Below are 13574 nucleotides of genomic sequence, written 5' to 3'. Positions count from 1 at the left end.
TTTTTGCATTTCTTTTTGAACATTTTCAAAGTCACCCCAATTAGTAACGAGGGTGCCTTGTATTTGAAGCTTAGGAGTTCTATTTTTGCTCCTCTTTTCATTTGATGCATTTTTGCAAACTTTCTTTCGCTTTTCATTTCATTGAACTCAAATTGATTTCTTTTTGTGCCCATTCCCTTTGATGACAAAAATGTGGTAGAACATGGATGAATGATAGAAGTATGCATGGTTTCAAGGGTCACCTTGGAATAAACGGTAGCCAAGGAGTTATCACACCACAAGGTACTCTTGACTAGGCCTTAATCCATGGGTCAAAGGATACTAGACTAGCATGACACATCCTAGGGTGTTTTACAAGCATTCTAACAAGCAAAGTCTTAAGAATAAAAAGCATCTACTAGGGCCTATATACACTTGTCAAGCTTCCCAAATAGACGGTTTCGCAAAATTTTTCTAACATGCAAACTACATGCCATGATGCAACTAACATATAAACATCCTAATGCAAATGATTCTACCAACTAACATGCCATATAAACTAAATGCAAGTCCTAGGTTCACATTGTTTTTACCGCATCAATCAAAATGAAGCCACATAGTCATTAACATAGAGAGGAAAAAGGAGATTGGAAAGATCATACCATGCGGTCTTCAATATCCTCATGTCTCGGATGTGGCGTAGTCGATCAAAGTGAACAAGGATAAACAAACACAATATATACAAGACAATATATACAAAGGAAATGAACTTGTTTTTGGTTTTTCAATTTTTCGATTTTTTTGATTTTTTGAAATTTTTCAATTTTTATGTTTTTTGAATAAAAGTTAAGTGTTAGAATTCCCATCCCCACACTAATATGGGCATTGTCCTCAATGGCCAAAATGATGGAAATTATGCAAAATGATGCAAGATTTCTATACTAAATGCAATTCTACACTAAGCTACACTACATGATGCATGGTTTTTGTTATGACGGAGAGGATAATTTAGATTACCTCCCGTTGTGTATGCATTAACTTCCCCAAACCAAATGAGACACTATTGCTAATGTCAAGGATGGGTATAGTTCATGCACACACTATGCTATGCATGAAATTAGATTGTCATTTTGGATTTTCAAAAATGGGAACAATAAAGAACACCTCAATGGTACCGAGGTGTGAGTCCTTTGTTGTTGCTAGGACTCCTCCAACAATGATCAAAATGAAATAAAATACAAAGAGATATAGACATACCATGGGAGTGTAGGAGTCTCCAAGGCTAGTCTTCCATCATGCTATCATCATCACCACTTCCCTCATGAGAGGTGGTCACATTGCCACTTTCCTTGGCACTTTCTTCATCACTTTCTTCATCATCATCTTCACCATCTCCTTCATCATCTCCTTCATCATCTCCACTTGCTTCTTCCTCAATGTTATCATCAAATTCTTCACCACTTCCAACAACCTCATTGTCTTCCACCACGTCCCTAGATGCACCCGGAAATAAGGCTTCTTTATCCGCCCAACTAGGCAAAGGACAAGATGGATCAAGGAGTCCTTGCCTAGCTAGATGTAAGAGGGGAGGATATTGAGCCAAATAAGCATTCTTCCGATCTTCATAAGCTTGCTTGTGCATGGCTTGCATAAGAAGAGTGACATAGTCTTTTCCAATTTCAACTCCTTGCGGTTTGAACTCTTCATATTCAAAGGGGTAAGGTGGTATGACAATGGAAGAGGAGGGAGTTTCATGATCACCCTTTTGTTGTTGAATGATGTACTCGGCTTCCTTGGATAGGGGAAGTAAATAGTTGGCCCGGTGGACACTAAGACGGCAAATCTTGGCGGGTAAAGTGAATGATCGAGCCTCACTAGTAAGCCACCCATACTTGTTGTCAAGGGGATTGTCAGCAACCCACTTAAACTTGTTAATCATGATGGACATATCAATAAGATGGCCACCTTCCTTTGCCTTGTACTTGCTATCCTTATTGAAATTAGGATCAAAGTGCTTGGCTAGGACCGTGACAAGGCCGCCATTAACAATAACGGTTTGACCCTTCTTCCCACTATCTACATGGAGCCATCTATCAACCAATAGCCTCAAAGAATTGTAAGGCTTGGTGTGAATTCTTCCAATATTCAAAGTTGATTCAAGGAGAATAAAATCGAGTCCCGTGAAATGATTGGTGTCTTTCCTAGCAATTATGGTATTTCCCACAACTTTGTGCCATACTCTTATGCCCGGATGATGGACCAAAAGAGAACGACAAGCATGAAAATCTTCAAATTTCTTCCCGGAGATTGCCTCCCAAAGAGGCTCGGGGTCATACTTCCCATATTGCTTATAATATTTATGTTCATCGCTAAGACCCAAAATTTCACCCAATTCCGGAAAGGTAATGCGTCTACTAGTGTTAGCTAGACGAAACTCAATATTTTCCCTATTCTCAACTTTTGTCACTTTTAAAGAACTTAAGAATTCCAAGACAAGGGAGGGGTATGTTACTTCCTTCATTTCAAACAATTTCTTCAAACCCATGGCATTGAAAAAGACTCTTGTTTGTTCAAGAACACCTAACTTCTCTAAAGCATCTTGACATATGAATTTGGTGGATTGGATTTGTTTCATAGCAAACTTGACAAATGTATTCCTATGGGTATCGGAGATGAAAGTTACCTCCGGATAATGTAAGAGTTGATCGATTACCGGAGTAGAAGGTGATGCTCCCATAGAAATTTGTTGTTGTTGCACTTCCAAGCTTGGTGTTGCTACCACCATTGCCAAAGCTTTCTTTGTTTGTAGAGCTTTTTGCCTTTGAGAGAGAGCCTTTGCTTTTGGTGCCTTTGTTGCCTTTGTTGCTCCCTTTGTTCTTGCCATTTGATGAACTAACCAAGTAAAGAGTCAAAACTCTTCAATTTGTAGAATGCCCAAATCGATTTGGAAGTGAAAGGCTTTGCATTTATGAAATCAAAAAAAAAAAAAATCGACTCAAAGGTGAAGATTTTGTGCTTGGTTTTGATTGTTATTGAAGATGGAGTGATTGATTTGTTGTTTGAAGGATGGTTTGATTTGATTTTGGTGAGTTTTGTTGAGGGTTTTTGTTTTTGAGATGGAGAGGATGAGGGTTTTGTTGTTATGGGTAGTGTTTATGAATGAATGAATGAATGAATGAAGGTGGGATGGGTATTTAAAGAGCTCGACATTTTCAAAAACGCAGGGACAATCCGTGCGGATTGGGCGCAATCCGTGCGGATTCTTCAGCTGCAAAAATTTCAAAATCCCGCCTAGAGACGGGCGGATTCTGGGAAATCCGCTCGGATTCTTTTTGTGAGACGGGCGGATTTTGTGCAGGACGGACGGATTTCTATCCAGAGATTTTTCTTTGTTTTTCTCAGCTGCAAGACGGGCGGATTGTTCACAAGATGGACGGATTCTGTGAGACGGGCGTCTTTCCAGAAATCCGCTCGGATTCTTCAACAGTCAAGAATTTTGCAATTTCAGCTCAGCCCAAGACGGGCGTCTTCTCAGCAGGACGCTCGGATCTTCTTCAGACGGGCGGATTCTCAGGAATCCGCTCGGATTGGTCCTTGTGTACACGGATTCAGTTCCATCCGTGCACAAACGCATTCCCTTATCATTCATTCTTTCTTTCTTTCAAATCTTGTGTTCTTCATTGTGGGGGCACTACTAAGGCATGAATAGCCTAGGCAATTGCCATCCCCACACTAATATAAAGCACTACACATCAATTGAAATTGTTAATCCCTCCCTCACTTCTCTCTTTTCATGACAATTATTTTGATCAAAGTAAATAAAATCCAAAAATGACAAAAATGCAATACAAAAATTGAAAAGCAAGTTAGGGAGTTAGAAATATTTACAAGTGGTGGTTTAGGGAGGACTCCACCAAACTCTCATTCTTGATGAGATGTCAAGGGGGCATGTTCAAGGTGTTGTTGATGTTGCTCAACACCTTAAAGAAGTAATCAAAAGCTTGTTCATTGTTGTGGTAGAGGTCCTCAATAGACCGTGACTCTTGTTGTTGATCATGATCGATGGCATGCCCAATGTAGGGATTAAAGATCCCTTCAAATTCGTCGTCCCAAAGACCACAAACTTCATTGAGTTGATCATTGAAAATCTCTTGCTTAGATGGAGACAACTCTCCCAATTTCTTCTCTTGGCCAATGAGGCCATCATCTTCTTCCTTGGTTGATTTTGATGAGCTTTGCAAGCTCTCCTTGTCACAATTCACTTGCTCTTTGAATGGAGCATCTTCAATTTTCTTCCTCCATTGGAGTTCCGATTTCTTCCTTTCATCTTTCCGGCTATAATGATCAATCATGAAACATGGCTCATGCAAACGAGGAGCTCTCATGGTCTTGTCAAGATTAAAAGTTATGCTTTCATCTCCCACTTCTAGAGTGAGCTCTCCATGTTTCACATCAATCACCGCACCGACGGTGTGTAGGAAAGGTCTTCCTAAGATGATTGGAATGTTGGAATCTTCCTCCATATCAACAATGACAAAGTCCACCGGGATGAAAAACTTCCCAATTCGCACGGGGACATCTTCCCATATCCCTAATGGTGTCTTCGTCGATCTATCGGCCATTTGAAGAGTGATATTGGTGCACTTAAGCTCTCCCATTCCCAACCTTTTACTTACCGAGTACGGCATGACACTCACACTAGCCCCTAGATCACATAAGGCTTTGTTGATCGTTGTGTTGCCAATGGTACACGGTATTGAGAAGCTTCCCGGATCCTTTAACTTTGGAGGTGAACTCCCTTAAAGTATTGCACTACTCACCTTAGTGAAGGCGATAGTCTCAAGTTTCCGGATCGACTTCTTCTTTGTGAGGATATCTTTCATGTACTTTGCATAGGCCGGAACGTGATTGATTAATTCCGTGAAAGGAATTGAGACTTCTAAGTTCTTCACAATTTCCATGAACTTTCCAAGTTGATCATCAAATTTGGGCTTGGCTTGACGACTTGGAAAAGGAAGTCTAACCACAATGGGCTCCTTCTCTTTGGCTTTGTCTTCATTTTTCTTTGAACTTTCTTCTTTTGATGATTCCCCTTCTTTGGGACTTTGCACAACAACTTCATTTTCACTAGCTTTCACAACTTCATTCTCAACTTGCTCCTTTGGTGCTTCATATCTTGTACCACTTCTCAAGTGAATGGCACTAACCGTTTCATGTCTAGGGGATTACTTTGAGGTGGTAATTGCCCCTTTTGTCTTTGTGAGCTTGAAGATGCTAGTTGAGTCAATTGTGTTTCCAACATCTTGGTGTGAGCTAGAATGTTGTTGATGGTGGTGTCTTTTGCTTGGCTATCTTTTTGCATTTGAGTGAAAAATTCTTGTTGATTCTTTTGCATTTGGAGGACCGCTTTTTGGACATCAAAACCTTGGTCATTTTGGTGATTGTATGGATTTTGATTTTGGTAACCTTGGTTTTGATTGTAAAAGGGTCTTTGATTTTGATTTCTCATGGGTGGTGGAGTGTATGTTGTTTGAGGGTTTTGAACATTTTGGCTTTTGTATGAGAGATTTGGATGGAACTTGGTGTTTTCATTGTAAAAATTTGAATAAGGGGTACCACTTTTGTAAGCTTGGAAAGCATTAACTTGTTCGGTTGTTCCCCTACATTCACTTGAGTCATGACCCAAGGTTCCACAATTCTCACATATCCCGCTTGGGATTGATGAGGATGCCGTCATGGCATTGACATGATGCTTTGACGTTTTTGATTTTTCCTCAAGCCTAGCCATAGCTTGTTCAAACTTCAAGTTGATTGTGTCAATGTGAGCACTAAGTTGAGCACCTAATTGAGTAACGGTGTCCACTTCATACTTTCCTCCTCTAGTAGCCTTGCGAGGCCTACTATATTGTGAATTATGGACCGCCATTTCCTCAATCTTGTTCCATGTTTGATTGTCATCAACTTCGGTGAACATTCCATTTGATCCCATATTGAGAATGTTCCTTGAATCTTCATATAAACCATTCCAAAATTGTTGCACTAAAAACCATTCGCTAAGTCCATGGTGAGGACATGAGCGACAAATACCTTTGAACCGCTCCCAAGCTTCATACAAAGATTCTTCATCCCTTTGCTTAAAACCCGTAATTTGAGCTCTTAGCATGTTAGTCTTTTCCGGTGGGTAGAATTTTTTGTAGAAAGCTAGAGCTAGCTTTTTCCAAGAATCTATTCCAAGGGTGGCCTTATCAAGGCCCTTCAACCATTGCTTTGCGGTGCCGATTAACGAAAAAGGAAATAAGACCCATCTTATTTGGTCTTGAGTCACGCCCGTTTGAGAGATAGCTTCACAATAATCGCAAAAGGTTTCCATATGAGAATGAGGGTCCTCACTAGGCATTCCCCCGAATTGGCTCCTCTCAACTAGTTGGATGAAGGCGGACTTGGCAATAAAGTTACCGGTGAGATGTTGTGGTGTAGGAGTACCATTTGGTAGATCCTCCTCGGTGGGTATAGAGTGTGACGAGAATTTAGGCATTGTAGGTGGATTTTGTGTGGTATTGTTTAATGGGTTCTCTTCTCCTTCTATTGCGAAAGGATTGACAAACTCACTAGTGGGTTGAACAACTTCACCAACACCTCCCAAATTCCTCCTAACAAGTCTCCTATTATTCGTCAAGGTTCTTTCGATTTCAAGGTCAAAAGGTAACAAATTAGAACAAACCTTGAGGAGTTTTACTTCCCCAAGGTGAAAAAGACACAACTAAAAACAATAAAAGAAATCTTAAATCAATTAAACACCGTCCCCGGCAACGGCGCCATTTTTTGATCGGATCCATTTGGTGTTCACAATTAAGCATATGTGGTCGTTGGTCAATGGTCGATACAAAACACAATTTATACTCCACGAGCAACTCTACAATTAGTAAAGAGGCAAGTAAAGGTCGGATCCCAAGGGACGGGTATTGAAATGAGAATTCTATTGTAACTAGTAGTGTCTAGGGGTGTCACAAATTTGGTTGATGTAGAAGGTCACTAAACTAAAATAACAATGAAAATAAACTAGCAAGATGAATAAAATAAGGGGTGTAAACAATTGATTAAAGGCACTAGGGTGTCATGGGTTCATAGGGGATTCATGGGATATGATCATACAAACATGTTCTCAAATTATAAGCAATCAATTATTGTTGTGATGGATTGAGTTGGGTTATATCTTACAATCCTAGGAAAGTTTGGGTCCCGGAGCCGAATCGATTAGATTGTACAACACCTACAAGTCGACTTAATCTTTCCTACTCAACACATGCATGGTCTAACAAGACTCGAGTTGGGTTATGTCTTACAAGTCAAGTTGAAAGGATAGAAGATGATAGTAAATGCAAGGATTCATAGGCTTAGCATTTCATCAAATATAACATGTGCATGTATTAAGATCAAAACAAGCAAGCAAATAAGATATGAAAGCACATTAATTTAAGCATGAATCATTCCCCATGTTGGTTTCCCCTAATCACCCATTAAACCCTAGCTAAGAGACTACTCACTCATTATCATATTGATCATGCTAGAAAGGTTGTCAATCATACTAACATAATGAAACATGATGAATAAATGAAAGTAATTAGCAATAATTAAAAAGGGATTAAGAGATTATACCTACTAATGATTCCAATAATAAAGATGCAAAGAATAATAGAAGAACTTGATGATTGATGGAAGGTTGTCAATCTCCCAATAAACCCAATAATCTTCTAATTACCCAAAATAAAGGAAGAACAAGAGAGAGATTAAAGAACTAAAACTTGAATTAAAACTTGAGTAATATTTGATTACAATATTGAAGAGAGATTTGATTGATATTAACTACACTAATTATTGATAAGAAGAACATGCTCCTCTAATTAGACTAATGGGGTATTTATAGTGAAAATTAGGGAGGATGCATTAGGGTTAATCGAGGGCTAAACTAGTAATTACACTTTTTAAGTTGAGCAAGGAGACTCGGTATTGTCCGAGAGAAGGGCTTCTCTTATCGTGGCTTGAAGAACGAAACGTCTTGTCATCTTGAAATCCGTGCGGATGGGAGTCGGGACGGCCAGATCTGGGCTGGAGAATCCGAGCGGATTCTTGGTCAAGACGCTCGGATTGGCGAGGTGGAATCCGAGCGGATTCCTTTGAGGGACGCTCGGACTGGCGAGGGCGGACGGACGGATTGTGTACAATCCGTTCGGATTGTGCGGCAGACTTTTCTTCTTCTTTTCTTCATGAATTCCTTGGGGATTTCCTTGGGGACTCAAGGATCCTTTTCTCAACAATGCTCTTCTACTATAATATGTACAAAGGCCTTCTAGTCTTGTCTCTCCTTGATGCTTGGTCATTGAATACAATCAATTTAGCCTCGTTTTGCCATGAAAATGCAAGATTCTTACTCCTTTCCTACCAAGGGATCAAAATCTCAAAGAATATGCAAAACAAAGAACTAAAGATAAGAAATGACCCAAATAGGCACTAAAAAGCATGGAAACAATGGTAATTCGGGGGCTAAATATGCGCCAATTATGGTCGCATCACCCAATAAACCCAATAATCTTCTAATTACCCAAAATAAAGTAAGAACAAGAGAGAGATTAAAGAACTAAAACTTGGATTAAAACTTGATTAATACTTGATTACAATATTGAAGAGAGATTTGATTAATATTAACTACACTAATTATTGATAAGAAGAACATGCTCCTCTAATTAGACTAATGGGGTATTTATAGTGAAAATTAGGGAGGATGCATTAGGGTTAACTAAGGGCTAAACTAGTAATTACACTTTTTAAGTTGAGCAAGGAGACTCCGGTATTCTCCGAGAGAAGGGCTTCTCTTATCGTGGCTTGAAGAATGAAAACGTGTTGTACTGAAATCCGTGCGGATGGGAGTCGGGACGGCCGGATCTGGGCTGGAGAATCCGAGCGGATCCTTGGGCAAGACGCTCGGATTGGCGAGGTGGAATCCGAGCGGATTCCCAGGTGGGACGCTCGGATTGGGCTTGGGCGGACGGACGGATTGTGTACAATCCGTTCGGATTGTCTGGCAACATCTTTTCTTCTTCTTTTCTTCCCTTTTCTTCATGAATTCCTTGGGGATTTCCTTGGGGACTCAAGGATCCTTTTCTCAACATTGCTCTTCTACTATAATATGTACAAAGGCCTTCTAGTCTTGTCTCTCCTTGATGCTTGGTCATTGAATATGATCAATTTAGTCTCGTTTTGCCATGAAAATGCAAGATTCTTACTCCTTTCCTACCAAGGGATCAAAATCTCAAAGAATATGCAAAACAAAGAACTAAAGATAAGAAATGACCCAAATAGGCACTAAAAAGCATGGAAACAATGGTAATTCGGGGGCTAAATATGCGCCAATTATGGTCACATCAAATATCCCCAAACCGAACCTTTGCTCGTCCCGAGTAAAGAGGTGACAAAGACTAGGACCAATACTAACCTAACCTAATAATAATAGCCGATATGAGACAATTAGCGGGTCTAACTCCACCCCTTCAACTCACAACAAGACAACCATGAGGTAGGATGCCTTCTTGCAAGGCAAGGTGGGTCTTGCCAAAATGGCGACACATCCAAACATTAAGCACACAAATTCAAGTAATGGATGCACCTACAAAAAGAATAGCCACTTTCCTCATCTAAGTGGCGGAAATTATCTACAAGGGAAGCAATTCAAGGGTACACAATCCTTCATAGATGCAATTTGTTCAAACTACTAAGCCTAGAAGGATACCAATAAATCACCTCCAAAAGGTGTCAAGCTAGGGTACCTTTGTCCTCAATCGTTAAATGCTTTTGTCAAGAGTAGACTCCCTATGGTGTTAGAAACACTGGAGGATCGCGGAATTCCCCCTCTTGCCTAGACAAGAAGAAGGGTCGTCCCCTCTCTACCATGCACAAAAATGGATACGGTGGATAAAGGGACCAATAGTTTTTGAGTTTCATTTTGGGAGTTTGCTTTCATTTTTGTTTTTCCCCCCCAATTTCATTTGGCATTTGACATTTGAGAACACTTTCTTTGCCATTTCTTTTTGATTTTTGGCTTTTCAATACTTGACAACTTTTGTTCTTGGTTTTGATTGTTATTGAAGATGGAGTGATTGATTTGTTGTTTGAAGGATGGTTTGATTTGATTTTGGTGAGTTTTGTTGAGGGTTTTTGTTTTTGAGATGGAGAGGATGAGGGTTTTGATGTTATGGGTAGTGTTTATGAATGAATGAATGAATGAATGAAGGTGGGATGGGTATTTAAAGAACTCGGCATTTTCAAAACGCAGGGACAATCCGTGCGGATTGGGCGCAATCCGTGCGGATTCTACAGCTTCAAAATTTTCAAAATCCCGCCTAGAGACGGGCGGATTCTGGGGAATCCGCTCGGATTCTTTTTGAGGGACGGGCGGATTTCGTGCAGGACGGACGGATTCTAGTCCAGAGATTTTTCTTTGTTTTTCTCAGCTGCAAGACGGGCGTCTTGTTCACAAGACGGACGGATTCTGTGAGACGGGCGTCTTTCCAGAAATCCGCTCGGATTCTTTGACAGTCAAGAATTTTGCAATTTCAGCTCAGCCCAAGACAGGCGTCTTCTCGGCGGGGACGCTCGGATCTTCTTCTTGAGACGGGCGGATTCTCGGGAATCCGCTCGGATTGATCCTTGTGTACACGGATTCAGTTCCATCCGTGCACAAACGCATTCCCTTATCATTCTTTCTTTCTTTCTTTCAAATCTTGTGTTCTTCATTGTGGGGGCACTACTAAGGCATGAATAGCCTAGGCAATTGCCATCCCCACACTAAGGTAAAGCACTACACATCAATTAAAATTGTTAATCCCTCCCTCACTTCTCTCTTTTCATGACAATTATTTTGATCAAAGTAAATAAAATCCAAAAATGACAAAAAATGCAATACAAAAATTGAAAAGTAAGTTAGGGAGTTAGAAATATTTACAAGTGGTGGTTTAGGGAGGACTCCACCAAACTCTCATTCTTGATGAGATGTCAAGGGGGCATGTTCAAGGTGTTGTTGATGTTGCTCAACACCTTGAAGAAGTAATCAAAAGCTTGTTCATTGTTATGGTAGAGGTCCTCAATAGACCGTGGCCCTGGTTGTTGATCATGATCGATGGCATGCCCAATGTAGGGATTAAACATCCCTTCAAATTCGTCGTCCCAAAGACCACAAACTTCATTGAGTTGATCATTGAAAATCTCTTCCTTAGATGGAGACAACTCTCCCAATTTCTTCTCTTGGCCAATGAGGCCATCATCTTCTTCCTTGGTTGATTTTGATGAGCTTTGCAAGCTCTCCTTGTCACAATTCACTTGCTCTTTGAATGGAGCATCTTTAATTTTCTTCCTCCATTGGAGTTCCGATTTCTTCCTTTCATCTTTCCGGCTATAATGATCAATCATGAAACATGGCTCATGCAAACGAGGAGATCTCATGGTCTTGTCAAGATTAAAAGTTATGCTTTCATCTCCCACTTCTAGAGTGAGCTCTCCATGTTTCACATCAATCACCGCACCCCGTGTGTGTAGGAAAGGTCTTCCTAAGATGATTGGAATGTTGGAATCTTCCTCCATATCAACAATGACAAAGTCTACCGGGATGAAAAACTTCCCAATTCGCACGGGGACATCTTCCCATATCCCTAATGGTGTCTTCGTCGATCTATCGGCCATTTGAAGAGTGATATTGGTGCATTTAAGCTCTCCCATTCCCAACCTTTTACTCACCGAGTACGGCATGACACTCACACTAGCCCCTAGATCACATAAGGCTTTGTTGATCGTCGTGTCGCCAATGGTACACGGTATTGAGAAGCTTCCCGGATCTTTTAACTTTGGAGGTGAACTCCCTTGAAGTATTGCACTACTCACCTTAGTGAAGGCGATAGTCTCAAGTTTCCGGATCGACTTCTTCTTTGTGAGGATATCATTCATGTACTTTGCATAGGCCGGAACGTGATTGATTAATTCCGTGAAAGGAATTGAGACTTCTAAATTCTTCACAATTTCCATGAACTTTCCAAGTTGATCATCAAATTTGGGCTTGGCTTGACGACTTGGAAAAGGAAGTCTAATCACAATGGGCTCCTTCTCTTTGGCTTTGTCTTCATTTTTCTTTGAACTTTCTTCTTTTGATGATTCCCCTTCTTTGTGACTTTGCACAACAACTTCATTCTCACTAGCTTTCACAACTTCATTCTCAACTTGCTCCTTCGGTGCTTCATATCTTGTACCACTTCTCAAGTGAATGGCACTAACCGTTACATGTCTAGGGGGATTACTTTGTGGTGGTAATTGCCCCTTTTGTCTTTGTGAGCTTGAAGATGCTAGTTGGGTCAATTGTGTTTCCAACATCTTGGTGTGAGCTAGAATGTTGTTGATGGTGGTATCTTTTGCTTGGCTATCTTTTTGCATTTGAGTGAAAAATTCTTGTTGATTCTTTTGCATTTGGAGGACCGCTTTTTGGACATCAAAACCTTGGTCATTTTGGTGATTGTATGGATTTTGATTTTGGTAACCTTGGTTTTGATTGTAAAAGGGTCTTTGATTTTGATTTCTCATGGGTGGTGGAGTGTATGTTGTTTGAGGGTTTTGAACATTTTGGCTTTTGTATGAGAGATTTGGATGGAACTTGGTGTTTTCATTGTAAAAATTTGAATAAGGGGTACCACTTTTGTAAGCTTGGAAAGCATTAACTTGTTCGGTTGTTCCCCCACACTCACTTGAGTCATGACCCAAAGTTCCACAATTCTCACATATCCCACTTGGGATTGATGAGGATGCCGTCATGGCATTGACATGATGTTTTGATGTTTTTGAGTTTTCCTCAAGTCTAGCCATAGCTTGTTCAAACTTCAAGTTGATTGTGTCAATGTGAGCACTAAGTTGAGCACCCAATTGAGTAACGGAGTCCACTTCATACTTTCCTCCTCTAGTAGCCTTGCGAGGTCTACTATATTGTGAATTATGGACCGCCATTTCCTCAATCTTGTTCCATGTTTGATTGTCATCAACTTCGGTGAACATTCCATTTGATCCAATATTGAGAATGTTCCTTGAATCTTCATATAAACCATTCCAAAATTGTTGCACTAAAAACCATTCGCTAAGTCCATGGTGAGGACATGAGCGACAAATACCTTTGAACCGCTCCCAAGCTTCATACAAAGATTCTTCATCCCTTTGCTTAAAACCCGTAATTTGAGCTCTTAGCATGTTAGTCTTTTCCGGTGGGTAGAATTTTTGTAGAAAGCTAGAGCCAACTTCTTCCAAGAATCTATTCCAAGGGTGGCCTTATCAAGGCCCTTCTACCATTGCTTTGCGGTGCCGATTAACGAAAAAGGAAATAAGACCCATCTTATTTGGTCTTGAGTCACGCCCGTTTGAGAGATAGCTTCACAATAATCGCAAAAGGTTTCCATATGAGAATGAGGGTCCTCACTAGGCATTCCCCCGAATTGGCTCCTCTCAACTAGTTGGATGAAGGCGGACTTGGCAATAAAATTACCGGTGAGATGTTGTGGTGTAGGAGTACCATT

At 40.4% G+C, this 13574-nt stretch overlaps 2 non-coding genes across 2 annotated transcripts; both read left to right on the top strand.

Annotated features, from left to right (window-relative positions):
• The first annotated feature begins 6035 nt into the window (after nucleotides 1-6035).
• LOC141602785 (small nucleolar RNA R71) lies at nucleotides 6036-6142 on the top strand. The gene has a single exon (XR_012524694.1). It is a non-coding gene; the product is annotated as a small nucleolar RNA R71 (small nucleolar RNA).
• Nucleotides 6143-13144: 7002 nt separating this feature from the next.
• Nucleotides 13145-13251, top strand: LOC141602784 (small nucleolar RNA R71). Its single transcript, XR_012524693.1, has one exon. It is a non-coding gene; the product is annotated as a small nucleolar RNA R71 (small nucleolar RNA).
• The last annotated feature ends 323 nt before the right edge of the window (nucleotides 13252-13574 follow it).

Source organism: Silene latifolia, chromosome 9 (genome assembly GCF_048544455.1).
Source record: "Silene latifolia isolate original U9 population chromosome 9, ASM4854445v1, whole genome shotgun sequence".
In the NCBI taxonomy this organism is placed as follows: Eukaryota; Viridiplantae; Streptophyta; class Magnoliopsida; order Caryophyllales; family Caryophyllaceae; genus Silene; species Silene latifolia.
This window is presented reverse-complemented; position numbering and strand designations above follow the sequence as displayed.